General features: G+C 42.4%; 5 non-coding genes across 5 annotated transcripts; 4 read left to right on the forward strand and 1 right to left on the reverse strand.

The window, feature by feature from the left end:
* Positions 1-9,788: 9,788 nt before the first annotated feature.
* Positions 9,789-9,860, reverse strand: trnaq-uug (transfer RNA glutamine (anticodon UUG)). Its single transcript has one exon. It is a non-coding gene; the product is annotated as a tRNA-Gln (tRNA).
* Positions 9,861-17,089: 7,229 nt separating this feature from the next.
* trnak-cuu (transfer RNA lysine (anticodon CUU)) lies at positions 17,090-17,162 on the forward strand. The gene has a single exon. It is a non-coding gene; the product is annotated as a tRNA-Lys (tRNA).
* Positions 17,163-17,691: 529 nt separating this feature from the next.
* trnal-caa (transfer RNA leucine (anticodon CAA)) lies at positions 17,692-17,802 on the forward strand. The gene is made up of 2 exons: positions 17,692-17,729; positions 17,757-17,802. It is a non-coding gene; the product is annotated as a tRNA-Leu (tRNA).
* A 716-nt stretch (positions 17,803-18,518) lies between these two features.
* trnak-cuu (transfer RNA lysine (anticodon CUU)) lies at positions 18,519-18,591 on the forward strand. Its single transcript has one exon. It is a non-coding gene; the product is annotated as a tRNA-Lys (tRNA).
* Positions 18,592-19,120: 529 nt separating this feature from the next.
* On the forward strand, positions 19,121-19,231 carry trnal-caa (transfer RNA leucine (anticodon CAA)). Its single transcript has 2 exons — positions 19,121-19,158; positions 19,186-19,231. It is a non-coding gene; the product is annotated as a tRNA-Leu (tRNA).
* The last annotated feature ends 6,957 nt before the right edge of the window (positions 19,232-26,188 follow it).

Here is a 26,188-nt window from a genome sequence, read left to right on the forward strand (position 1 = left end):
TGAGCGAACCGAGGTAGGGGGATTTGGCCAGACTATGTGCGGAGCCAAAATCTTTGGGCGGAAGTACGTAGGATGGCGTCGCCAGGCTAACTCTGACCGTCTTTGTCCTGCTGAACGTCTTCACAGGATTCCTGCAGGTGAGACACATCAGGCATCTTCATCATTTAGAGTTTCAGCTGCTTTCACACAGAAAAACTCTAAACTTCCTCACAGAGGAGACAAAGACCTGCCTGATGCAACCAGGAGCTCCATATTCACCTCACAGACGCCTATTATTTAATGTTGTAAAAGGAGGTTTACTGCCCATCTGTCATGTGTTCATGTTAGCTGCACCAAACAGAGAAATTTCACTCACTTTAAAAATAACTAGTGGTGGGCATAGATTAATTTTTTTAATCTAGATTAATCTCACTGAAATCTTGAAATTAATCTAGATTAATCTAGATTAAAATGGCTCATTCAGAATATGTGTGCTACCCAAGTAATGACTAAAAATCAGTCTTTGAGTTAGGGTTTCTTAATACAGGGGGTGCATTAAACCAGGGGCTCATTTCCTGTTTCCAAAACCCATCACTGATTGCTTGAGAAAGCTGTTCTACTTTGATATTTGGTGAAGAAAAAAAACCATTCTCAATAAAATGTACGTGTGTTAAACGGTTTATTCAGTTAAACATGAATATTAGTACGGTAAGCCTACAAGGTTTACATCAGTAGCTTTTTGTTAATCAGTCCAAGCGCTACTTTTCCTTCTTCTACCAGTCACTAATGCTGCGTGTACACCAAGAGCGACCTACGCTACCTGAGCGCCGGAAATCATTATTTCTCTATGGAGGGTGAGCTACCTGGGCTACCAGAGCGGATTCAAGCGATTAAACTAAAGTTAACATTATGGTAATGAGCTATGACGCGTTTCGGGGAAAACCAATGACAATCCACAGATTGTAGGGGTCCGACAATCCGTGGGGTTCGCGGAAAAAGACGTGTAAACTTTAGTTCCTATCCAAACAATAGTCGTTTAATCCTGAGACTGTTGCAATTGCCGTGTCGAGTGCTTCAATACAATAGTGTAGTAACCCCACGCATACCTTTCTCACTGCAATTAAGTTTTATTTTGGATTTATTTCGGATTTTATTTCGAATTTAGTTTCTTTTTCACAGCTGCCTCTGCTATTCCTGCTCTTCTCAGGTGTACCTAATGTAGTTTTACATCATTTGTAACGTGATGTATATCTTGTATAACAAATTGTAAATAACAACACGTTTATTCGTGTCCCTGCCCTCACTTTCCTCATGTTTTTTTCTCACGGGGGTGCTGCACAGCCACGGGGCCTTTAAGAATTGAACATTCTAAATGTGACGTCACGAGCTACCAAAGCTACCAAAGCAAATTCTCAAGCGAAGCTTCTCCAGCGAGGTCGCTCTTGGTGAACACGCAGCATTAGGCAGAGCAGCTTATTCACATGCATGGCTCCAGCAGTTTCTCTAGCTTCGCCAACTTCTCATATTCAGCACTTGTTGGGAGGGCCAGGTGGTGCTGCTGTTGCGTTGTGTGCAGTGCGTCTCTGTTGCGCCACACGCGCTTGATCATCTCGAGAGTGGAATTCCACCGTGTTGGAACATCTTGCACGAGCGGCTCCTGAACTTGCCCAAGGGAGGTTTGCTGGACTTTCAGCTCGTCTGCGTTGGCCGGACTGTGTTTGAAATGTCCCACCATCTCGCAGTGACATTACAATCGCTCTCTGTACAACATGTGCAACACATGGCAGATGCTCGAAGGGCAGTATCCTCCCTGCGGCCACCATATTAGGAGCGCTGTCTGTTCCAACAGAGCAGATTTTGTCAACTATCCCCCACAGATTAGCGACCTCCATAAACTGCCTAGCACAGGATCTGCAAAGTGGAGTTCTTCTGTTTTCATCACACCTAACGGCAGACGTACATCGGCCTACACCCGAGCTAAAATATCAAGGTAAAAGTCATCACAGTTTGCTTACCTATTTTGACCCAGTTCCCAACCCAACTTTGAGAATAGATTAACGGCGATATTTTTTATATCGCCCGATGAGACTCTCAAATTATCGCAGCACGTTAATTGCCGATAACGGCCCACCACTAAGAATAACAGTATCACACATACAGATACATTAACACCAACAGGTTAAAAAAAACAAGGCAAAAGTAACATAAAATCCCCAAAATGCAAACACTGATATATCTTTATTGAAGTTTAAAGTGGAGAGTGAAAGCTCAGAAACTGACCCAGGTTCAGGTTGCTTTATTCTGACTAGCAGGTGCAGCAGTTTCACCTCTGAAATCAATCTAAAGCAGAGTTTGTGCCTGGAGTTTGTATTTTCTGTCAATTTTGAACTGACGAAGGTGAAATGAGGGCTCAGCTGATTGGAAACGTTTAGTTCATGATCATTTTTAATGTGGTATACACACAGCTTGAATGAATGAATGCACGGACTTGATCTTTATCTGAGTGCATTTTAGATCAGACAGTTATTGCTCTTTTAAATCCAACTTATTCCTCAGAAGTTCATCAAACCATTCTTATCATCCGAGCTCTGCTTGAGCCACATTATTAACTGATGTCATTTATCATGAAGCAATTCACTTTACATTAGCAGCCTCCAAATGAAAATAATCTCTTCTTAAAAGTGGTGCAGAGATTGTGGTTAGGTTGCTGGTTTGGTGGCTTCTGCTGCCTCGTGTTAACCTCGGCTCCCCATAAGACTGATGCTCACTCAGGTGAAAGCCACAGACTGTGCAGGGATTTCTGCACCAGACACGGGCAGAAACATCATAAATACACATGCATTTGGATAGTTCCAGGCATGTGTAGTTATAGATATGTTTGGAAGCACACAGCAACACTCCCACATCAGCCAGCACGACAGAAACTGACAGAAAGTGGCGTCCTAAAACAGATGCAGCTATAAAAGAGGGAAAGAAGGTATGAACCAGTGTTGTGTCCACACAGAACAGACAACTTAGCGAATTTTAAATTTTAAATTGGATCTTTAGGCACTTTGTTACTAGCAGCCTGTCACAGAGACATATCATTTGTTCCCATTTCTTTAGTTGCATCTATGAAAAACAGCAAAGATAACACAGTTTGACAGACAGAAAATAGGATTTCTGCAGCAACAAGGTGATTCCCAAAGATTTCAGCCGCTGAGAGAAAGATTTTCACCTTTGCAATATTTTGCTTTGAACCTCTTAAAAACTAATGTGTTGAATGTTTACAGCAGGAAAATGTCCCACAAGAAAATGTCCTACAGCAGGTGAGGTCAAGTGGGTTTTTGTCTCGTCTCCATGTCATGTCTCGTCATTTCCCGTTTTATTTTGAAAGATTAACTCTCCTCTCGTTTCAGGTCACTTGCTCTTCCTCTCGTGCTCCAGTCTGATTGCCGTATGCATAGACATAATATTCGTAGACGCCTCATTGACTGACGCTGCCTATTGGAGCTGACGTATCAGCGCGGCCGCCATCTTGGCTGGGTCTCTAATGCCCCCACACTGCATTTATTTCGACTGAGGAAGGTTTATATCCCCAACTACAATGATCTTAACTCCCCGAATATTTACCGGATTTTCACACTGTTTGCTTTGTTACAAACAACAGAGATTTAATTATGATACAGGACGCTGTCACACATTATGCTCTTTAACAAAGACATATGGTAGGCTATGGCATATTGATAAATGTATAAATTAATTTAAATATCAATTTTATATTTTAATAAAGAGACAAGATTGATTGTTCATTTGAATTTATTTCTCTCACACATACACACACACAACCCTTCTGTAACACATATACATACAAGCTCCTATCAATCAATCAATCAATTATACTTTATTAATCCCCGAGGGGAAATTCTAAATAGGATTCAAGGATTTTTTTATTTGAATTCCTACAGCAAAATTTTGCTGGCACTCAAGAACAACAGACAAAACAACAACAACGAGGAAAATAAAGTGTTGTGAATAAAAAAAAAAAGTGTTGCGTAATAAAAACAGTTATAAATATATTAGAAAAAGATATTGTAATTACCTCACGGAGGCTCTGAGAACGGCGGTTGCCGAACGGCTCTTTATTAAGATAAGCAGTACAATCGCAGAACACGGGTGACTCTCCGTCCTGCGCCGCAACCAACCCCAGGAGAACACCAAACCTGCACACAGACTGGCCCACGCCCACTCCTCTCCCCCAATCACCAGCCCACACCTGAGTGACATGACCTGCGGTCCAGTGATTGACAGGGAGAGGAGGAAACAAGCCAATCCGTGTGCTTTTAACCTTATTCTGGGTCGTTACAATATATACAGTTATAAAAATGGTGGAATTATAAATATGGTGGACGTAAACATTGAATAAAATAGAATAGAAAAATAATTTATTCATTATTCATCAACATGACTTATTACTCATTTATTGAAGCAGTATATGTAACTCTCAGTGATGGCGCTTCTGAATTTCACTGATCACTTTATATTTCACTTTCGTCTTACTTCACTGGTCACTTTATTTTTTTAAACTGTTTTTAAAATTCTTTGATTGTTTTTAAAGTGTTTATAATTGTATAAACATTTTTATTGCTTTATTATGTCTGCTACTGGATGCTTGAATTTCCTTTGGGATCAATAAAGTATCTATCTATCTATCTATCTATCTATCTATCTATCTATCTATCTATCTATCTATCTATCTATCTATCTATCTATCTATCTAATATAATATTGCACATATATACTGTACCAGCTCAGTACATTTTTTTTAAAGGCCTAGAAAAATAAGCGTTATAATTCCAGGTCATTCCAGCGTTATACTACCCTGTTAGGCTTGCAACTGGGGCTGGGGAGCTAAAACCCTTGAAAAAGAACTGTTTAGCACAGCTTCGGCACTCTGTAACTTCAGGGTAGTTCATTTTGCGATGTGGTGCAGCCTTACTTTGTGAAATACAGACACCAGAAATGACACAAGCATCATCTCTAAGCCTGACAATCTCACCCGTCCTGTCAAAATCACCAGGCTTGAAGTGCTCACTACAGAGCTTTGACAGCTCAGTCCCAACAAAACCCTCCCGTCTTATAGCAACTTCCCATTGCCTCCTGAAGCCTGTATCACTGGGAAACCTTCAAATTATGAAGAAGAAACAAAAAACAGCAAGAGACAATGAGAGAGAGTACCAGTCCCTGCTGTAATAACGTTGCACGTAACGTTAGTTAGGATGACATAATATTATATATGGTAAAATAACCAAAGTTGTGGTTCAATCTTACTTGTGAAAGGTAATCCCACGCGATCTGGTATCAATACTGCGCTGGTTATTGCAAACATAAACTGCACTAAATACGAACATAGTTGCTCACTCTCTGTCAACTCCAATTGATTCTGGTGCGAGCCCAGAGTGAGGAAACCCAGCCAATATGGCGGCGACGCTGTTACGTTCCAGCACACCATGAGGCGTCTACGTATATTATGTCTATGATCATAGGCTGTGTTCGAAACCGCATACTACATACTTGCATACGGCATACTGATCGATCAGACAGGATGCAGAGCGTTTACCCACAATGCATTTCGTTCCTGTCCGAGCCGAAATCAGCCAGCTTGAAGCTGATTTCGCTTAAGCTCTAAACTCTGTAAACTTTAGCAACATTTGAAACATTTTCAGGCGAGAAAGTAGGCATTTAGATCCCCAACCTGTTGAAAACCTGACAAAATACCGGCTATTTACAATTTTGTTCCCACGAATTCGGCGCTACTAAAGCTAGCCGCAGTGAGCAACGCACCTCCGGTTATTTTCACAAAAATAAAATACCTGTTGCCTTTTATCATAGGGAAAGCCATTATGATACAATTGGTGCTTTTGTTTTGAAAACAGGAAGTGAACCTACCCTCGTTGTAGCTAACTTGAAACTGCCGTTTTGACAGGAAATAACGATTAGCGACGTCAAGTTACGTTGCATCTTGGGTAGTTTAAGTATGAGTAGTAATCTCATGATGCATACCCAACATTTCAGCGAATCTAATATGCATTCGGGAAAAAAGTCAGTATGAGTAGTAGGAGTAGTAGGAGAAGTATGCGGTTTCGAACACAGCCATATACATAATATACATAGACGCCTCATAGACTGACGCTGCCTACTGCAGCTGACGTATCAGTGCGGCCTCCATCTTGGCTGGGTCTCTAAAAATGGTCGAATTATAAATATATTGGAAGTAAACATTGAATAAAATAGAATAGAATAGAAAAATACTTTAATCATTAATCATCTACATGACTTATTACTCATTTATTGACGCAGTATATGTAATATAATATTACACATATATACTGTACCAGCTCAGTACATTTTTTTTTAAAGGCCTAGAAAAATTAGCTGGGGAGCTAAAACCCTTGAAAAATAACTGTTTTGCACAGCTTCTCGTGTTTGCTGGCACTCTGTAACTTCAGGGTAGTTCATTTTGCGATGTGGTGCAGCCTTACTTTGTGAAATACAGACACCAGAAATGACACAAGCATCATCTCTAAGCCTGACAATCTCACCCGTCCTGTCAAAATCACCAGGCTTGAAGTGCTCACTACAGAGCTTTGACGGCTCTGTCGCAACAAAACCCTCCCGTCTTATAGCAACTTCTAATTGCCTCCTGAAGCCTGTATCACTGGGAAACCTTCAAATTATGAAGAAGAAACAAAAAACAGCAAGAGACAATGGCCCTCATTTATCAAGCCGTCGTAGAAAGCATCGTTGATATGAGCGGAGAACTCGTCGTACGCAGAGGCTCAAGTGAGATTTACAGAACATGCGTACCACACCAATCCCATCGTAAAACCGAGCGGCTGTTGATAAATCCGGCGGCTGAAATCCATCGTAATGATCCTAACCACGCCTTCTACAAAAGGGGGCTGAGAGACCGCACCTCTAGAATTTGCGACATGGATAGACGAAAGGCGGCAAAGAAACGCTGCCAACAGCGTTGACAGCTGGGACGGCTGTCAACAGCGTTGGCATGTAAATCGCAGACCGGACGAGTTATGTATTTTCCCCTACTGTGATGGTCAATAAAATGTGATGAACTCCAGATTAAATTAAATCTAAAATTGAACGATGTTTTACTTTTTCTCCAATAAGATCAGGAAGAAGTGGTCCGATATGAAATTGGCCAAAAAAAGAAGGTCGCAGCTGTCCGACGCAGCATTTCGGACAGCGGGGGTGGGGGGTGGGGGGGCTCCGATCCAGGTTTGGATTTGAGTGCCTTGGAGGAGAGGGTGGCTGGCGTGATCGGAGCTACGTCCTCATCGGGCGTGCCAGGGAAACTTGACACTGATGCGCCCATGCTAGAGCTGGAGAATGGTAAGAATGACTGCACACCCAAGACGTTTAAATAAAACAGTTGCTTTAATATTCAACACAAATGAGGTTCCTAATAAAACTAATATTTTTCATTCACAGATGAATCCGAAATGGCATCCGGGCAACCTGACCCGCGCGACAAATACGCGGCCCCGTCAACATCCGAAGCCTCTGCCTGCCTCTGCCCCCCGGTCTGCAGCGTCACACCGGCCAGCCGTGTTGACCACAGAGGTCCTAGAAAGACAAACAGAGATCGTGAAGTGGATGATGGCTTTAACACACACCATGCAATCTATCGACAGTACATTGAAAGACATAAATGAAACACTGAAGTCACAGAATAAATGCTGAAAGAAATCCTTGTTCTCCTTTCTTTTTTCCTTGAATAACAGAATGCTTACCGAAAGTCAGAATCGCTGAATAAGTTCCGCTCTCCTCCTGAGCGCTCTTGGCTGTGCAGGCTGGTGGAAGGGATCTCTGGGTACGGGACTCTGGATGTACATCTGGAAATGGCACTCCATTTTTTTGGGCAATGTTATGGAGATCCCCGCATGCAATAATAATATTGCATACCTTTTCGGGCGGATAGGGTTCCCCCCGCAGCCGAGAGACAGATCCAGCTTTAGGAGCCCTATACACCTCTCCACAGTGGCACGCGTGCGCGTATGCGCAGTGTTGCGCCTCTCCTGTTCGGTGTGAGGGTGCGCGGTTGAATAATGAGCCATCACTCTTCCAATTGTACTACAGTTGTACTTGTTTAATTTATTTAATTTGCGTTTATGTTTATATTTATGTTGAAGTCAAATAAAACATGGGCCTTCTTTAAAGTGATAAGTCTGTAATTTTAACCTAGGGATTTGTTGCGACTCCTGAGCACGCACTAGTGACGCTGCTGTATTGCAGTCACCGCAAGTCAAAATGGAAAAGTGCGTACACGGCCTCAGACCTGTCGTGGCGATTTCATCTTTCCTGCGCTCACGATGGATTTGATAAATGCCAACCTTTGCGCAGAAAAGAACGTACACACGACCTACGCACGTTTTTCATCTTACGCAAGTTTGATAAATGAGGGCCATTGAGAGTTGCACGTAACGTTAGTTGGAATGACATAATTATATATGGTAAAATAACCAAAGTTATGGTTCAATCTTACTTGTGAAAGGTAATCCCAAGCGATCTTACATTACATTACATTACATTACGGTCATTTTGCAGACGCTTTTATCCAAAGCGACTTACAATAAGTGCGTTCTCCATCGGTAGGCAAAAGAACTTCAGGTCACAAGAAATCATAAGTGCATTTCCTTCCAAAACCAAACAGCTAAGAGCAAAACTAGTGCTAGAGTAAGTGCGATAAGTCAGGTTACCTAGACACATGGGAAGACAATTTAGAAAACAAAGACAATTTAGGGAACAAATAAGTGCGTAAGGAACTAGGATGGTATTAATACTGCGCCGGTTATTGCAACCATAAACTGCACTAAATACGAACATAGTTGCTCACTCTCCGTCGACTTCAATTGATTCTGTTGGCCTAGAGTGAGGAGACCCAGCCAATATGGCGCTGTTACGTTCCAGCACGCCATGAGGCGACTACGTATATTATTTCTATGGGTGCAGCCAGCGAGGTGATCTGTATTTCTTGTGCTGTGTTGTGTATGTGTCTGTATGTGTGAAACATGTTTAATTGTGCGTTGTGTTTAATAGTTCAACGGTGATGGTGGTGACGGTGGTGGCTGTTGTAATAAATCATCAGTATCAAAGAACTGTGGTCCGTGCCACAGTGACAGGGAGGGTGTCATTTTCTCAGCAGCTAGGGGTCGCCAAAGTCCGTTTCTTAGCATCGGAGAATCTCTTGATAACCTGAAAAAATGTACTTTACATGTCAAGAATAGCAGATGAAGCTCCCCTCCTATCCATAATTATGAATCTGTTGATGTTGCTATCATTAACGTGCAGTCATACATCTTCACACAAAGATGAAATAAATAAAGGAGGAGCAAGTAATGTTTCCGCCCAGTTTTGAACTGAGGACCTTTCTCATGTTAGGCGAACGTGATAACCACTACACTACAGAAACTGGCGCCATATCTGTTCACGAGTGTTCCGGAAGCCAAAGAATGAGGTAAGTTTTCCCAAATTTTGTTGCCAGCGGAAAGAGATTGTGGAGTTGCAACAAATTGAGTCAGAAGTGGGATTGTAACACACTCCTGTGGGAGAGCATGGATAAATAGAATCATCGTAAATGAATATGCAAGAAGAAACCAAAAAAGATTCAACTAGCAACACAGAGGTGTGACATCACATACCACAGATCCTCTTAGCTGGAATTGATCAATCGTGCAAGCGTGACTTGACAAGTGACTAGCCTACTCAACTCATCTTCTTTCCAGAACACAACCATGACAGCACACACCTGAAGGTTCCACCGAGATTTGAACTCGGATCACTGGATTCAAAGTCCAGAGTGCTGACCTTTACACCATGGAACCCCTTCCACAGTCAATTTACGCTCTCAGTCATGCAAATGCTTGACAATGAAAGGGTTTTAACAATGTGATTTTTTTTGTCAATTTTTCAGTGATACTCTTACAGCTTGTATTCTCAGAATTGGCACGACAGTCAAGCAACACATTCTGTATCTTCTTCAATGGTCAAAGGTTAGAATCTGCCTGTCAAGCGGAAGAACACGGTTCAATTACCTCATGGGGAGGGTGCCATTTTTGCTCAGCAGCTGGGGTTCGTCAAAGTCTGTTTCAGCAGGGAGAGTCCAGCACAGAGAAAAGGAAGCAGTAACAACCTACAAGTTTTATTTGCTCAAACTTTCAAGCAAAGACAACTTTCTCCTTAAGGTTACATAGTTCTGCTTTAATGTTACAGAGGGTTCAGTTTAGTGTCATGATACCAGACTCCAGGGCCCAAAAGCCAACGAGTTTGAAGATGATTTATTACCTGATTTCTTTCCACAGTTCAGTAAACAAGGAAAGCCAGATTTAAGAGTTCATTCCTCTTGAAGCAGACGGAGACAGGAGCTGGAGACTGAGGCAGGTACAGGTAGGCTACCGAGCGTTTCCAGGTGGATGTTGAATGGAGCAGTCGGTGAAGTGAGTGCTCATCAAACACAGCTCCAAAGCAGTCCCCAGGTCAGAGCCAGCCTTCTTTAGCAGTTTGCTCAGTTTCTTTGAGTCGCTGGCTGAAGTCGTCCAGAGATTAACAGAGAACACAAATCAACATTCTGGAATCCGGACTTCACTTCCATCCAGAATCTGTGGTTGGAACCACAGACCAGAAGAGACAGAACAGAAGCCTTCACAAAGCTGTTATGTCATCACTGTAGTGACATCACAATCGATGTCATCTCTGATCTTGTATGACATCACAAAGTTTCTACAGGCCAGACATTCTCACTGCTTTTACACAGCTGGTCAGGAGTTTATCTGAAGAAACACGTCCAGGTTTTGAAGCATATTTGAAAGTCACAGCAAACGGTTTTCACATCGCCTAAAAAACAATAATTAGTATCTAAAATAGTCATTTTAACAAACACTTAGAAACAACGCTTACTGTTTCCCTTCCTTAAGAACGGCTTCTTGACAGCCACCCTTCCATGGAGCCCATCTCTGATGAGGCTCGGGCCAACAGCCGATGGATCAGCTGAAGGTCCAGATGCATCTCTCAGCTCCTGTGTCAGGTCTTTGCTGGATTTTTTCCTCTTTCTTAAGGACATCACTTTCAGATATTGTTCATCTTCTGTAGATAGTTCTTTAGGCCTGACACTTCTTCACTTCGCAAAGAAAGCCCTCAAAGTGTGCCCCGTTTGCTCTAAAGCATTTGATTGTGTCAGAACACTGAACAGACACACACAGTGCCACACGGACGATCGGCCCTATCACTGCATCCACTGCAACGAGCATTTTAAACACATGCACGGGCTGAGAAGACACCAGATTTACGCCATTTCACTTAGTCCACCAAGAAACATTGACGGCATCACCTTACTTTCTCCTTTCCAGCCACTTCCTGTATCTCCATGTTTATTTGTAATTTCCTTTGCCGAGCTCGGTCAACATTCACAAAAAAAAAAAAGAGTTACATTCATCAGCCGCTTCAGTCAGATTGCCAAACACCTTATTGTCCTTTATGAAACACTTAGGTTGATCTGGTGATCAAGGCTTATTCACCATTACATTATTTAGGATGTTCCATGTGCGCTTCATATTATTTTGATTTATTTGTAACATTTTATCATAATGTTGCTTCTTTGCTTGCCTCAACATGTTGGTCAGCCTGTTTTTGTACATCTTATAGCGTTTTTCAGCAGAAAAACATTTTATAGTGTTTTTATCAAAACTAGAACAGAATGTCTTAAATACTGTGTCTTCTGAGCCGGTTTGGTGGTTCAATATCAACAACAAAACAAATGTAATGAAGTTTTAAAACTGCAGCGAAAGAGATGGAATAAATGGAGATCTGACACATTACGAACTACAGGACAGTTAGGATTAGCTGTTGTTTGCATGGAGATAAAACAGGTTTTAAAGGTGTTGCAGCTAACATTCAGAAACACTTGGTGTAACTCCAGAGCACCAGAGCCTCTGACCAAAAGAGAAACTAATATAAACTTATTTATCTGAAGAACTTCAGCAGCTCATAAGGCCCTTTATCTGGAGAGTGGGTGGCTCTGGTCTTATCTGGCTCTTTGCTAGAGGCCTTTTAGGCCAGAGGATGTGAGCTCTTAGGATTACCATGACCTGGATGAGTGAGAATCTTCATCAACATGCTGTGTGTGCTGATGCTAACTGTAAAGATGTGAAGCTCAGACAGGAGAGCTGCTTGTTGTATGAGGACACAGTGTGTGTCTTATATGGAGGTGGAAGCCTGGCTCAAATATAGAAATCATTTCTTTGTATGTTACTGATTTAAATGTGTCCTCTCAGTGGCTGTGAAGTACTGTCAGTAATACTGAGCGGGACTCTGCATTTATGGAGATGTGTCTCCCTCTGGTGGTGAGTAGAGGAACTGCATGATGTCAGTTTGATGAAGCGTTCAACTAAAGGAGGAAGTGAAAGTCTTCCAGTGGTTCCTGCAGAATCCTGACTCACTGGATGGTTTCCTGCCATGAAAAAGCTCCGTCTGCAGAAGACGAGCAGAACGGAGCCAGCGGGCCTGATGCTGCAGATGTGCTGAACACCACAGATGCAATGGTTGGGACAAAGATGGTTGGAGAGAAGACACAGAGGAGTGAAGGCCAGCTGTAGAGAGAAAAGCACCTCCAGATCTGCTGTCTGATGCTGATATCAGTGAAAATGGGCTTCTTCTTCTCCTGTCTGATGATGTGCTCAGTAATTTCAGTGATACATCCCTCAGGTTCAGGCTTGGTTGGTCTGGTGAACACCTTTACTTTCTCTCACAGCCTGCTGTGTTTTTCACTGACTGATTCCATCTGAGTTATGAAGGCAAAACAGGGAACTATGAAAAGATGAGAAAAACATCTGGATTGGACTGATGTGTGTGTGTCCCGTTACTTTAGAAAGCCTGAACTTATAAAGGTTCCCATGGTGACCATGTGTTCTGATAGTGTTGTATGAGTTTTATAAACTCTGAGGTGTCAAACAGAAGCTGTGAACATTACAAGTGTCGCTGCTGCCTCCAGAACCACTTCCGCTACACCGGCTTCAGGAGCCAGTAGGAACTTTGTCCGTCTCTGACGTCATAAGTAATAACCAATGGGAGACCAGCTGAGCGTTTGGAACAAGCCCCGCCCCCTCACTGTCTGCTTCTGCCGGGGTGAAGCACAGAGATAAATCCTCGTTCCCTCTGTTAAAGACACCTTTATGCCCACTGAATACAGTCTGAGGAGAACTCTGAAATGTTTCAGCTCACAGGAAAGTTGTCCACAAGAACAAACACAAGAGGCTCCATGTTTTTAAGTGTATACAGTAGAACGTTTTCAGCTGTTTGGTTTCATTACTCTTACCTTCTCGGTCGACATAGCTTGAACCTTCTGACTCCTCGCCGGTTCGGTGAAAAGTGAAAGGGTGTTGTATACACGACAGTGTAACCGTACATTACCTCCAAGCCTGTAGGGGGAGCTCCATAATGGGCTTTTTGGGAAGTTACATCGTATTGCTTTAACGCGGACACTAAAAGATGAAGGCAGCGGTAGAACAACAGCAACAGGGTTCGGTAAAGTTTGACACATATTGACAGATTCGCACTTGCTGAATAAATACCTCCAAAATAAAGCGTTGTTCCAGATCAAATCACACCTCTCTCCATCAGATAAACATTTGAATCCAAATAAGCTGTCCTTGGAGCAGGAAAATAACATTAGTCTCCATGTGCAGCCGGCTGCAACACCTGCTACAGAAATATTCAATAACTCCGCTCTAATGAGTCTTAATGCCACTAAAATCACTGCAGACATCAACGGCCTCCTGTTGGTTCCACAAACACAGCTTGTGCTTCATTTGGTGCGTGTGTGAGTGTGAGTATGTTGTTCTGAACAATTGACCAACATCTGTATTACAGACTGTGGTGTCACCTCAGGAGACTCTGATATCCTGCTGCTTATACTACAACAGGTGTGTGCAGCAGGAACAGGGAAAGGATGGATGAGATCTTTATGATGTGATGGAGGTTGGAGCTTCAACAAGAAGATGAGAAAAGTCTTTATATTTCTACATTTATTTTCTTCATCTTTGACAGATCTGTCCTTTTTGTGGCAGTTCAGTAAAATATGGAGTTTCTGCAGTCCGAGAGGCCAAACTGACATCATGCAGTTTATATTTACACCACAAGAGGGCGACATCACCATAAATGGAAAGTCCCCTTCCGTCCCAGTTCCAGCAGATATGAGTTACATTAGAGCTGAACTGAACATGGATCAGTAACATTTATTCAGTCCTGATCATCAGTGTTTGTCCAGTTATGATAACAAAAACAATCTGGACACATGTGGCACCATTAAAGATGATTTACAGCCCTTAAATGACCTCTCCGTCTCCTCTGTAACTGATGAGTTCAACATGTTGAAGAGCTGTTTGAACCAACTCTGAACTCATTCATTCATTCATTCATTCATTCATTCATTCATTCATTCATTCATTCATTCATATCGTCTCACACTTTGATGGAAACGTGTCGCACAAAGAAAAGTGATCATTCATTTCTTTAGATCTTAAATAATCAGTGTTGATAATCTGAGGCTCTTTTGTACAAATCTAACATGTTTTTAATCCTATAATTGATGTGATCATGTGACCGGCACTAAATCAGCTGTCTTCAGATCAGAGGTTATCGTTTTATTTGAATAAAATACTTTATAAAGAATCATTTCAGATGTAGAATATCTAAGTTACACATAGAGCAGAGAGACCTCGATAAAATGACAAACTGACTTTTCAACAACATCTCTTCTTCTTTTGTGGATATTCAGAATGTGTCCAAAGTTTTGGTGGACTTTCTTTAAAAAGTGATCCATCAGCTATATTCCATCAGATATATTCCTGAGGAGCCCTCTCCACATCTGCTGAATACAGAAAGTTTGGACGTGTCTGTGGCTGCTGCTGCTGTCCCAGCCATGATGTGTCCACACTGCGTGTTGTGTTCAGAAAGAAGCATGCACATGCACATGCACATGCTAAAACAAGGGCACGGATAGAAATGACCTTTGGCCAAATTAAATACAGGTTCATTGCTTAAAGTTCTCAGGCACCATGGCTGACTTCTGACAGAGCCATCTTAAATTAATAGTATACTTCATATTTTATACATTTTGTCTTGTGGACAACTTTTCAGGCTCAAGTCTTTTCTTCGTTGAGTCCCTGGAGGTTCTAGTGCCTGAAAGGACTCAGTTTCTCCTGACACAGTGAGGGATCTGTACAGGGACACATATTTCCTTTGATCCTTATTGTTGTGACCTTTGAGTTAGAACTTCTTTTCATAATTTAGCATTGACACAGTAGCAGTTTAAGTCAGAGCAAGTGTAAGAAGGCTAAATGGACAGAGATGATTTATAACTTTCCACACGTTTAGGTCATGGCACCCCACTGTGAATATAAATGTAAAAAACACATTTCTAACACGTTGCATGAACCGTACAATAATGACAAGTTTGAGTTCAAGTTGTGTTGAATTGTTTAATTATTATTACATGTTTCTCAAGCTGTGGAGAGAAACCAGAATTAAATACAGTTCACAACACGAAATTCTCCTTTATCTGAATATATACTAACATCCCTCTCCAGTTTCATAATCTCTAGCTTGATCTTTTTTATTTTCAGTTTCTTGTATTCCATGTCTAGTTTGGTGCTCTCTTTATTGGACGAACACATTTCTTCAAAGGCTACTTACCACTCTGAAATATTTTCCTTTACTTTACCTTCACCTGCTGCCAGGTACGCTTTTGGCTGCTAAGATTGCTCCTGTTGAGATGTAACAGTGAAAAATTAATATCTGGGTCACACACACAGGATAATATGGTCACAAAGTATGATGATGCATGTCGATTATTGGGTTGTTAATAAACTGAGCAGGGCCAGTATATGTGTACTGTACATCTCATACAGAGACAATTCAGCATGCTTTATGTAAACACATTATAACACAAAGAGGAGAGCATAAATACATGAGGACAGTAAAATGAATGTCTAACAATTGACAATGGTATGAAACTTTCATAACTTACGCATTTAGTCTGTCTGCAGTTGTTTGCCATGCCGTTTCTTCGCTTTATTGATCACAGCTGTATTACCATTTCTGGTGATGAACTTTTAAAATCCTCATACAGCTCCATAAGCATTATTTGTTCAGCTGCCGAAAAAATAAAAGCTCTTGTCTTGCTCTCCTTTTCTGCCATCTCCGTTTTTCCACAATCCACTCGTCAGGGCTTCTTACGTTCCTCGTACACTCGCACTTAGCCAGGCTATGTAAGCCTCGCTTGGATTAGCCTCACTGAGATGCAGCTGAGCTGGTTTCATGGAACGACTTGAGGCTTAAATGGGAGATGATGTCAGTTCAAGCGACGCTTTCCGGCTACAGCCTGACTTTCTTTAGCTACTTTCTAGGAATACCCCCCTTGAGTGCCTATGAAAGGTGCCTATAAATGAAATGTATTATTATTATTATTAATTCTGATGTGCGATGAGGCAGTTCTCCTGCAACATTAAGCTCTTTTCCACCAGTACTTACTCACAACCACCTCAATGTGGGTGGGGTCGTTATAGCAAGGAGGTCCAAAAGTCCTGTGATGTCAGTCTTATGTGACACAAAAATGACACAACAATTTAGGACATCGAGGCAAAGGTTTACCTGCTGCTTGGTCTATGTCTTTGCGTCTAGCAATCCACCTCGTTGACGATCACAGAATACATAAAATCCAACTGTTGCTGTTGCCGGTTCTTGTTAAGGAGTGGCTTTCATTACTCATCCAGTGACATCACTCCCTGCCAATCAGTGGCCTGCAGTCTGTAGATGTCACATTTTCGGCTCGACTCAACTCGACCCCGACCGAGTAGGTGCTAAAAATGTACCACCTGGTGCCAGGTGGTATTACCTCATGGAAAACCCTAACAGCTGAGTGGAATCCAGTCGAGTGGAGTAGGTAGAGGTTGAAAAGGAGGAATGTGTTCTGATGTCATTCTGAATCTCTGAAAGTTGACTTAGGCTTGTTTTATCTCGTCTTTTTTTTGCGGAAGGCATATTTCATGACATGCGATTAGCCCGGCTAGCGCAGTCGGTAGAGCATGAGACTCTTAATCTCAGGGTCGTGGGTTCGAGCCCCATGTTGGGCGTAGCAATTTTGATAATCAACAGATGTTTGATCCAGCCCTTAAAGTCAAAGTTCAGCTCTGTTACCACCATCACAGCGTCCTCAGTGGTGCCTCTTTGAATGATCACAAACCTCCTGAAATGCACAATATGAATCAAAAACATTCAAACTTGCGCAAGAGCATTATGTTTACCTTTCTTTGGGCTCATGTCATTTCTGTATTCCCTTTTTGCTCAAGTATGATCATTCACTTTAAAACAAAATAAGAAAAATCTGAATAACAACCCATGGCCTCTGGCCCTCTCTTGCCTTCATTACTCATCCAGTGACATCACTCCCTGGCCAATCAGTGGCCTGCAGTCTGTAGACGTCACATTTTCGGCTCGACTCAACTCGAATCCCTGCCGTGTAGGTGCTAAAAATGTACCTGCTACCAGCTGTTACTCCTTCGTGAAAAACCCTAAAACCTGAGTCGAATATAGTCAAGTGGAGTAGCGTTTTGAATCTTGGTTCACGTTTGTCGTATTTTACACAGTCAGGGAAGTAATGGTGTCAGGATGGCCGAGCGGTCTAAGGCGCCAGACTCAAGGCTTCATTCCTTCCTTAGCACAGGGACTTCTGGTCTCACAAAGGAGACATGGGTTCAAATCCCACTCCTGACATTAATCTCATGCTTAAATCTTACTTGCATATTAGAAGACCATGAAGAAAGCCATGTCAGGCCATGGTGAAAAAGGGCATTTATCTCTGAAGACGGGCCTTCAGTTCCTCCCATTAACATACACAATTCTGATGTGCGATGAGGCAGTTCTCCTGCAACATTAAGCTCTTTTCCACCATTACTTACTCACAACCACTTCAATGTGGGTGGGGTCGTTATAGCAAGGAGGTCCAAAAGTCTTGTGATGTCAGTCTTATGTGACACAAACACGACACAACAATTTAGGACATCGAGGCAAAGGTATACCTGCTGCTTGGTCTATGTCTTTGCGTCTAGCAATCCACCTCGTTGACGATCACAGAATACATCAAATCCAACTGTTGCTGTTGCCGGTTCTTGTTAAGGAGTGGCTTTCATGACTCATCCAGTGACATCACTCCCTGGCCAATCAGTGGCCTGCAGTCTGTAGATGTCACATTTTCGGCTCGACTCAACTCGACCCCGACCGAGTAGGTGCTAAAAATGTACCACCTGGTGCCAGGAGGTATGACCTCATGGAAAACCCTAACAGCTGAATGGGATCCAGTCGAGTGGAGTAGGTAGAGGTTGAAAAGGAGGAATGTGTTCTGATGTCATTCTTAATCTCTAAAAATTGACTTAGGCTTGTTTTATCTTGTCTTTTTTTTTCCGGAAGGCACATTTTACAACATGCGATTAGCCCGGCTAGCTCAGTTGGTAGAGCATGAGACTCTTAATCTCAGGGTCGTGGGTTCGAGCCCCACGTTGGGCGTAGCAGTTTTAATAATCAACAGATGTTTGATCCAGCACTTAAAGTCAAAGTTCAGCTCTGTTACCACCATCACAGCGTCCTCAGTGGTGCCTCTTTGAATGATCACAAACCTCCTGAAATGCACAATATGAATCAAAAACATTCAAACTTGCGCAAGAGCATTATGTTTACCTTTCTTTGGGCTTACGTCATTTCTGTATTCCCTTTTTGCTCAAGTATGATCATTCACTTTAAAACAAAATAAGAAAAATCTGAACAACGACCCATGGCCTCTGGCCCTCTCTTGCCTTCATTACTCATCCAGTGACATCACTCCCTGGCCCATCAGTGGCCTGCAGTCTGTAGACGTCACATTTTCGGCTCAACTCAACTCGAATCCCTGCCGTGTAGGTGCTAAAAATGTACCTGCTACCAGCTGTTACTCCCTCGGGAAAAACCCTAAAACCTGAGTCGAATATAGTCAAGTGGAGTAGCGTTTTGAATTTTGGTTCACGTTTGTGGTATTTTACACAGTCAGGGAAGTAATGGTGTCAGGATGGCCGAGCGGTCTAAGGCACCAGACTCAAGGCTTCATTCCTTCCTTAGCACAGGGACTTCTGGTCTCCCAAAGGAGACGTGGGTTCAAATCCCACACCTGACATTAATTTCATGCTTAAATCTTACTTGCATATTAGAAGACCATGAAGAAAGCCATGTCAGGCCATGGTGAAAAAGGGCATTTATCTCTGAAGACGGGCCTTCAGTTCCTCCCATTAACATACACAATTCTGATGTGCGATGAGGCAGTTCTCCTGCAACATTAAGCTCTTTTCCACCAGTACTTACTCACAACCACTTCAATGTGGGTGGGGTCGTTATAGCAAGGAGGTCCAAAAGTCCTGTGATGTCAGTCTTATGTGACACAAACATGACACAACAATTTAGGACATCGAGGCAAAGGTTTACCTGCTGCTTGGTCTATGTCTTTGCGTCTAGCAATCCACCTCGTTGACGATCACAGAATACATCAAATCCAACTGTTGCTGTTGCCGGTTCTTGTTAAGGAGTGGCTTTCATGACTCATCCAGTGACATCACTCCCTGGCCAATCAGTGGCCTGCAGTCTGTAGATGTCACATTTTCGGCTCAACTCAACTCGACCCCGACCGAGTAGGTGCTAAAACTGTACCACCTGGTGCCAGGTGGTATTACCTCATGGAAAACCCTAACAGCTGAGTGGGATCCAGTCGAGTGGAGTAGGTAGAGGTTGAAAAGGAGGAATGTGTTCTGATGTCATTCTAAATCTCTGAAAGTTGACTTAGGCTTGTTTTATCTCGTCTTTTTTTTCGGAAGGCATATTTTATAACATGCGATTAGCCCGGCTAGCTCAGTCGGTAGAGCATGAGACTCTTAATCTTAATCTTAAAAGCCACAGGTTCCTCTCTCAGTGACAGTCAGCCAGACTCCACCTGATCTGTACAAAGAAGAGAAGCAAACAGTCGAAATTAGCTACTTTTTTTGTACTTTACGTTCAATAGACACTGAGGGTGGGGGTATTTCAACATGCATTCACTTCTTTTATATTACATTTAGCAGACGCATTTACAAATTAGGATAATTAGGATATGATGACAGACATCATTGAAAAAAATAAACGTGCACAACGGCCTCCTACAATGCAATCTATGCAATTTCCAAGTATAGAATCGAGTGTAGGAGCGAGTGAAATTAAAGAATTCCTGAGTTCCATGTCTTTTTTTTAAATTTAAAGAAAAAAAAAATTAAATTTTAAAACTTTTTTTTATTTTCCCGGTTTGGAATGTCTCGCGGACCGGTACTGATTTAAGAGATCAGTATTTAACAACTTTGTTGCACAAAGGCTGGGTGACCTCTCGCGGCCCAGTTTCCCTTTTTAAATAAACATTCCAGTCATTCGTATTGAATGTTGACAACGTGGTTGAACATCAAACATTTAGATGCAAACCTTGAAGACGTAGAACGTTTCAAACTGGATGTTTCAGCTGTTCTCTCGAAGCAAGTTCATCAACAGTTTCAAGTTCTCTGCCCGACTGATGTACTTAGAAGGTTTTGGATCAACATCAAATGAATCCCTGGAGTCAAAAGAACCACCACTTTTATTATGGGTTGTCCAACAGATAATGGTGAGAATATAGAGGGGGATGGCCACTATAACGCTGTTTTCACGTAGTTGTTAGCTGCTCACTGGTGTGAACTGTGAACCTGAACGAGTATGTACAAGTAAAGCAGATTTTCAGCTTCCCACATGAGAAGCCTGGACAGAAATGTTTGTTTTGATTTAAAAACCTCTTTACTCCATGACCCTTTCTCTTAGTGCAGAATTAGAACCCCAGAATGTTCTAATTTATTCGCTGAGCCCCCTGTGACATCACACAGAACCCCCCTTAATGTACAGAATACGGAACCCGTGGCAGTCGGATCCTTACCAGACCGGTGCAGAGTAACACCTGTTTCAGTAGTTTGTGAAAGCCTTTAACTAACTTCAACACTGTTGATATACAGCTTGCAGACATCCATTGCATCTCTCAGTTTTGAATGAAGATGATGCGCTTCAGTGATGATGACATAACGTGAGTACAACCAACTGCTCGATGCTGTAAATTGTCTCTTTGGGTCTTAAAATTCTTTTGGGTCTATCATAAAGGAACATAAACTCGAGAGTGATATTACAGTTCTTAAATGGTGCGCCTATGACTCAGAGTTTACACCTAATAAGTTGGACTCTAGATTCAAAGATTGGATAGCTGAGGGTATAACAGCCTTATGCAGGGTAATGAAAGATGGAAAAATGCTCAGTTTTGAAACGCTTAAAAGGACACATTTATTAGAAAAACAAGACTTCTATGGATATCTGCAGCTGTGGCACTACGTTGATACGAAGATGAAAAATGTAACAAAGACTCGCACATGTTTGATTGAACTGTTTACAAAAGCCTATAATTCAGAAACTATTGATAGAACTGTTTCATGTTTATATAAGAGTCTGTCGAATAGAAATCACATTCAACTTCATGTATTAAAACAAAATGGGAGAAGGAAGGAGGAATAATTATATCTGAAGAAGAATGGACAACAATATGGAGGTATCAATGGATGTGTACCAGCTCACAGAAGTGGAGGGAGTTTGGCTGGAAAAGCCTGATTAGGTGCTTTATTACACCCTCCCAGAAATCTCACTATGACAATAACTCCTCAGTCTGCTGGAGGAAGTGTGGAAATCAAAATGCAAACCATTATCACATTTTCTGGGACTGCCCGCTCATGAAGGACTATTGGAAAAAGATACACAACGCCCTACAGGACATCTTCAAATGTGAAATACCCCTCGACATTAAGACTATGTTTTTCGGACACATACCGGAGGGATGGCTGAAAGGAGATAAGCACCTCATAAATATCCTGCTAATGGCTTGCAAAAAGAAAATGGCTATCACAAGAGAGCCCAACTGTCAACATCTGGATGGACATCACAATGGACAGATATAAAATGGAGAGAATAACAGCATTTGTTCACTTTAAACTGGAGAAATTCACCTCATACTGGGAAAACTGGGTCATCTATGTCACGCCCCATAGGCCTGATTTTATTTTTACAAATCAATAACTATGCCATATAAAAAGGATCACTCCCCACTTTGTACATATTCTTGTGTGTTTTTGTTGTTGTTTGGTTCTTTTTTTTTTGTTATCGTTTAGACATAAAATAAAAATATCACTTTGGCATTTAGGACAGACAAGAGATGTAAGATGTATGCACATGTACCGGATGTGAATGTTTGTTTCTGAATGTCAATAAAAAAGAATCATTCTTTTGGGTGGGCACTGATGACAGATAAGCCACAGAAATGTATCACTGCAGTAATGGACAACTGTCGGCCCGGTTAAAGTACATTACAATAATTTGTCTGAAATCACTAAATTCATGACATTTACCATTTCTCATTATCTAAAATGTTCTATTGTCTTTCTGTTTCCAGCTGTTAGTCTGGGTCTTGAGGTCCGTCAGTCTCCCTCTGATCTCATCAGAAATCCTGGTGCCAAAATGCAGATTTTCTGCAGCCACAGTAAAAGTGACTACAGAGTGATGCTCTGCTACCAGCAGTCACCTGGAGACACAGCAACGAAACTCATTGGATATTTGAACTACAAAGCTGTCACAATGGAAGACAAATATAAAGATGGTTTCAGTCTCGCTGGAGATTTGGGTGGAGACGCAGCAAAGAATGGATCTGTGCACATCCCAGATGCAGGAGTGAATTACAGTGCAGTTTACTACTGTGCAGCACCAGAAGCACAATGACACAAATCCCCTCTGAACTCTACAAAAACTGCACACTAGTTTTTTTCTGCAGGCTCCCAAAGCAGCTGCTATGTGGTTGCCTTTCAGTTTGATGCATTCGCAGCACACTTCAGTAACTCTGTTTCTGTACACTTTAACTTGGTGTCTCACTTTAGCACGATTTATACATCCAGGAAGGCGATCTACAGTAGCAAGAATATGTGAAGCCACTCCCTCCTTCCACTTCATCAGTTACAGTGATGGTGTTTCTTCATCCTCTTCATTCCTCTTTAAACCTCACTCATCTCATTTCAGCCTTAACACAAGTATAGATGCTGAGACTTTACTGACTGTATCAACATCTGCAAAACTCGGGGGAGGAGTCACGGACACTGAGCATGTAGGACGTGTCGCCCTTTTGCTCCGCGAGTTTGCGTTTATTTTAACTTATTAACACAGTTTATCTTCATTAGTTTGGCCGGTGCACAAGTTTAACAAGTATTCGATCAGTTTCGGTGTGTTTTGGGGGAATTTCAACCGACAATGGCAGCTCCACGTGGAAATTCGGCTCGTACGGGCCGTGCTAAGGCTTCTTCCTCGACTGAGCCCGCTTCTCCGCCGAAGGTGGTGACGGACCCCGAGTGTGCGCCCAATCTGGATCACCTCCAGACTATGCTGAACCAGTTGAAAGGGGACATTTGTGGTAAAATAGACTCGCTCTCTTGCGAGCTTCGAGCGGACATTTCTTCGGTAAGAGAGGAGCTTAGGCATGCAATCGAACCGATGAAACAAAAACTTAGCTCCCACGATCAAGTTATCAAGGAGTTACAGCGCGCATGTACGGACCACAGTGACCTACTGTCTTCACTGGATTCAACAGTTTCCACGCTGAAAGCTGAGGTTAAATTGCTGGCCGATAAATGTGAGGACCTGGAGGGTAGAGCGAGGAGGAACAATATACGGCTGGTGGGTGTGCCGGAGGGGGCCGAAGGTGTGCGCCCCACTGAATTTATTGCCCAGCTGTTGATGGACACCCTCGGCCTGGATGAGCTGCCCCTACTCGACCGTGCGCATCGCACTCTCCGGCCCAGGCCCAGCGACGGTAAACCACCCCGGCCCTTTGTGATCCGTGTTCACTTTTTTCACGTGAGGAGTGACATCTTACGGCGGGCCGGCGAGACGTCCAGGGACTCCCCTATCCTCTTCCAAGGCAAGAGACTGTTTCTCTTCCCCGACTACACTTCGTCGGTGGCAAAGAAACGTGCTGCATTCACAGACGTTAAACGTCTGTTACATTCGTGCCCTGGTGTAAAGTTTGGATTGAGGTTTCCTGCAACATTGAGAATCACTCTTCCCGGTGGAGCTACACACACCTTTGAAGACCCGGCCACTGCAATGGACTTTGTCAAGGTGAACTTAAAGTCTGGTGTCTCTTCTGGAGCTACAGTTTAAAAGCGGCTGGCAGTTCGTTTGGTAAGCTGGGTAAAGTTAACCCGTTTCCTGTTAGTAAGCCGCCCTGCTTTAAGTTTGTGACACTTGGACTTGAGCCACTTTTCGTATTTTGCGACTGTGTTTGTTTACATATTCATTCTGTGCTTTATTACAAACTCGGATGAGCACTACTAGTTTGTGCTGTAAACGGAGCGTGTTAGGATGTTTTTGGTAGTTTGGGGGATTTGCTTGCGTCTTGCTTGGGAAGATGCTTCAGCTTGGGGGAGGGTGGGTGTGTGGGGAGTTCTGCCTTTTTTTCTTGCTGTGTGTTTTGAGTTCTGTTTAGTCAGGTCGTCCATGTTTTACTTTATCTCTTTGACTGTTATACATTCCACGCTGCTGTGTACACTATTACTTGATCAGCATGCAGCAGCCTAGGATGCCACGACAATCAGGGACAGGACTCAGATTTGTTAGCTGGAACTGTAATGGTCTTAATCAGCCTATTAAACGTAGTAAAGTTCTTCACCATCTTCAACAATTAGGTGCTCATATTGTTTTCCTTCAAGAGACTCATTTAAAATTTTGCAGCCATATCAGATTAAAGAGGAGGTGGGTCAGTCAAGTATTTCATTCTAGTTTTAATGGTAAATCTAGGGGTGTTGCAATTTTGATTCATAAATCGGTTCCTTTTGTGTGCTCTAATGTAATAGCTGACCCTAATGGAAGGTTTGTGTTTGTAACAGGGCAGCTATATAGTAATTCTGTGATTCTGGCTAATGTGTATGGTCCAAACTGGGATGACGACAATTTTTTCCACCAATTGTTCGCTAAATTACCTGACATGTCCACACATTTACTCATTATGGGGGGTGATTTCAACTGTTGGCTTAATCCTGTATTAGATCGTTCTTCCGCTAGACCAGGAGTGTCCTCAAAGTCTTCTAAGACCATTTTATCCTTTATGGATGAATTCTCAGTCTCGGATCCATGGCGCTTTCTTAATCCATCTGGTAAAGCCTATTCTTTTTTCTCTCATGTACATCATTCCTTTTCTCGTATTGATTATTTTCTCCTAGACAACCGATTTCTCCATTCTGTTCAGTCTTGCTCTTATGATACTATTCTAATATCAGATCATGCTCCTACCACACTGGAGTTATTCATTCAGGAGCGCGAATGTACCCGCCCCCCTTGGCGTCTCAATACGCGCTTGCTATCTAATGAGGACTTTGTTAAATTTGTTTCTAATCAAATTGACTTTTTTCTTGCTACCAACAGAACTCCAGGGATCTCAGCCTCCCTTCTTTGGGAGACTTTGAAAGCATATATTAGAGGTGAAATCATTTCATACAGCAGTTATGCAAACAAACAAAGGAAAAAAAGATTAAAGGAATTGAGGTTACAAATCTCCCAGCTCGATAATATTTATGCTTCTTCCCCATCTCCTAACATATATAAAGATCGTCTTTCTCTTCAAGCTGAGTTTGATGTTCTTTCTACTAAAGAGGTTGAGGAGCTCTTATTTAAGGCTAAATATTGTTATTATGAATCTGGGGATAAGGCGACCAAACTTTTGGCCCATCAGCTTCGACAGGCTTCCTCCTCTCAGCAGATTCCACAAATACATACCCCTTCTGGCATCACAACCGATCCAAAAAAAATTAATGATCAGTTCAAACAGTTTTACTCCTCTTTATATACTTCTGAGGTTGAGTCTGATCTGTCAGCCCTGGATAGTTTTTTTGACTCACTGGAGTTGGTTAGGGTAGATGCTGATACTGCTGAGCAGTTGGAGGGCCCAATCACCATAGATGACCTTAAACGGGCTACATTTTCCATGCAGTCTGGGAAATGTCCAGGCCCGGAC

Source organism: Odontesthes bonariensis, chromosome 11 (assembly GCF_027942865.1).
Source record: "Odontesthes bonariensis isolate fOdoBon6 chromosome 11, fOdoBon6.hap1, whole genome shotgun sequence".
Classification (NCBI taxonomy): Eukaryota; Metazoa; Chordata; class Actinopteri; order Atheriniformes; family Atherinopsidae; genus Odontesthes; species Odontesthes bonariensis.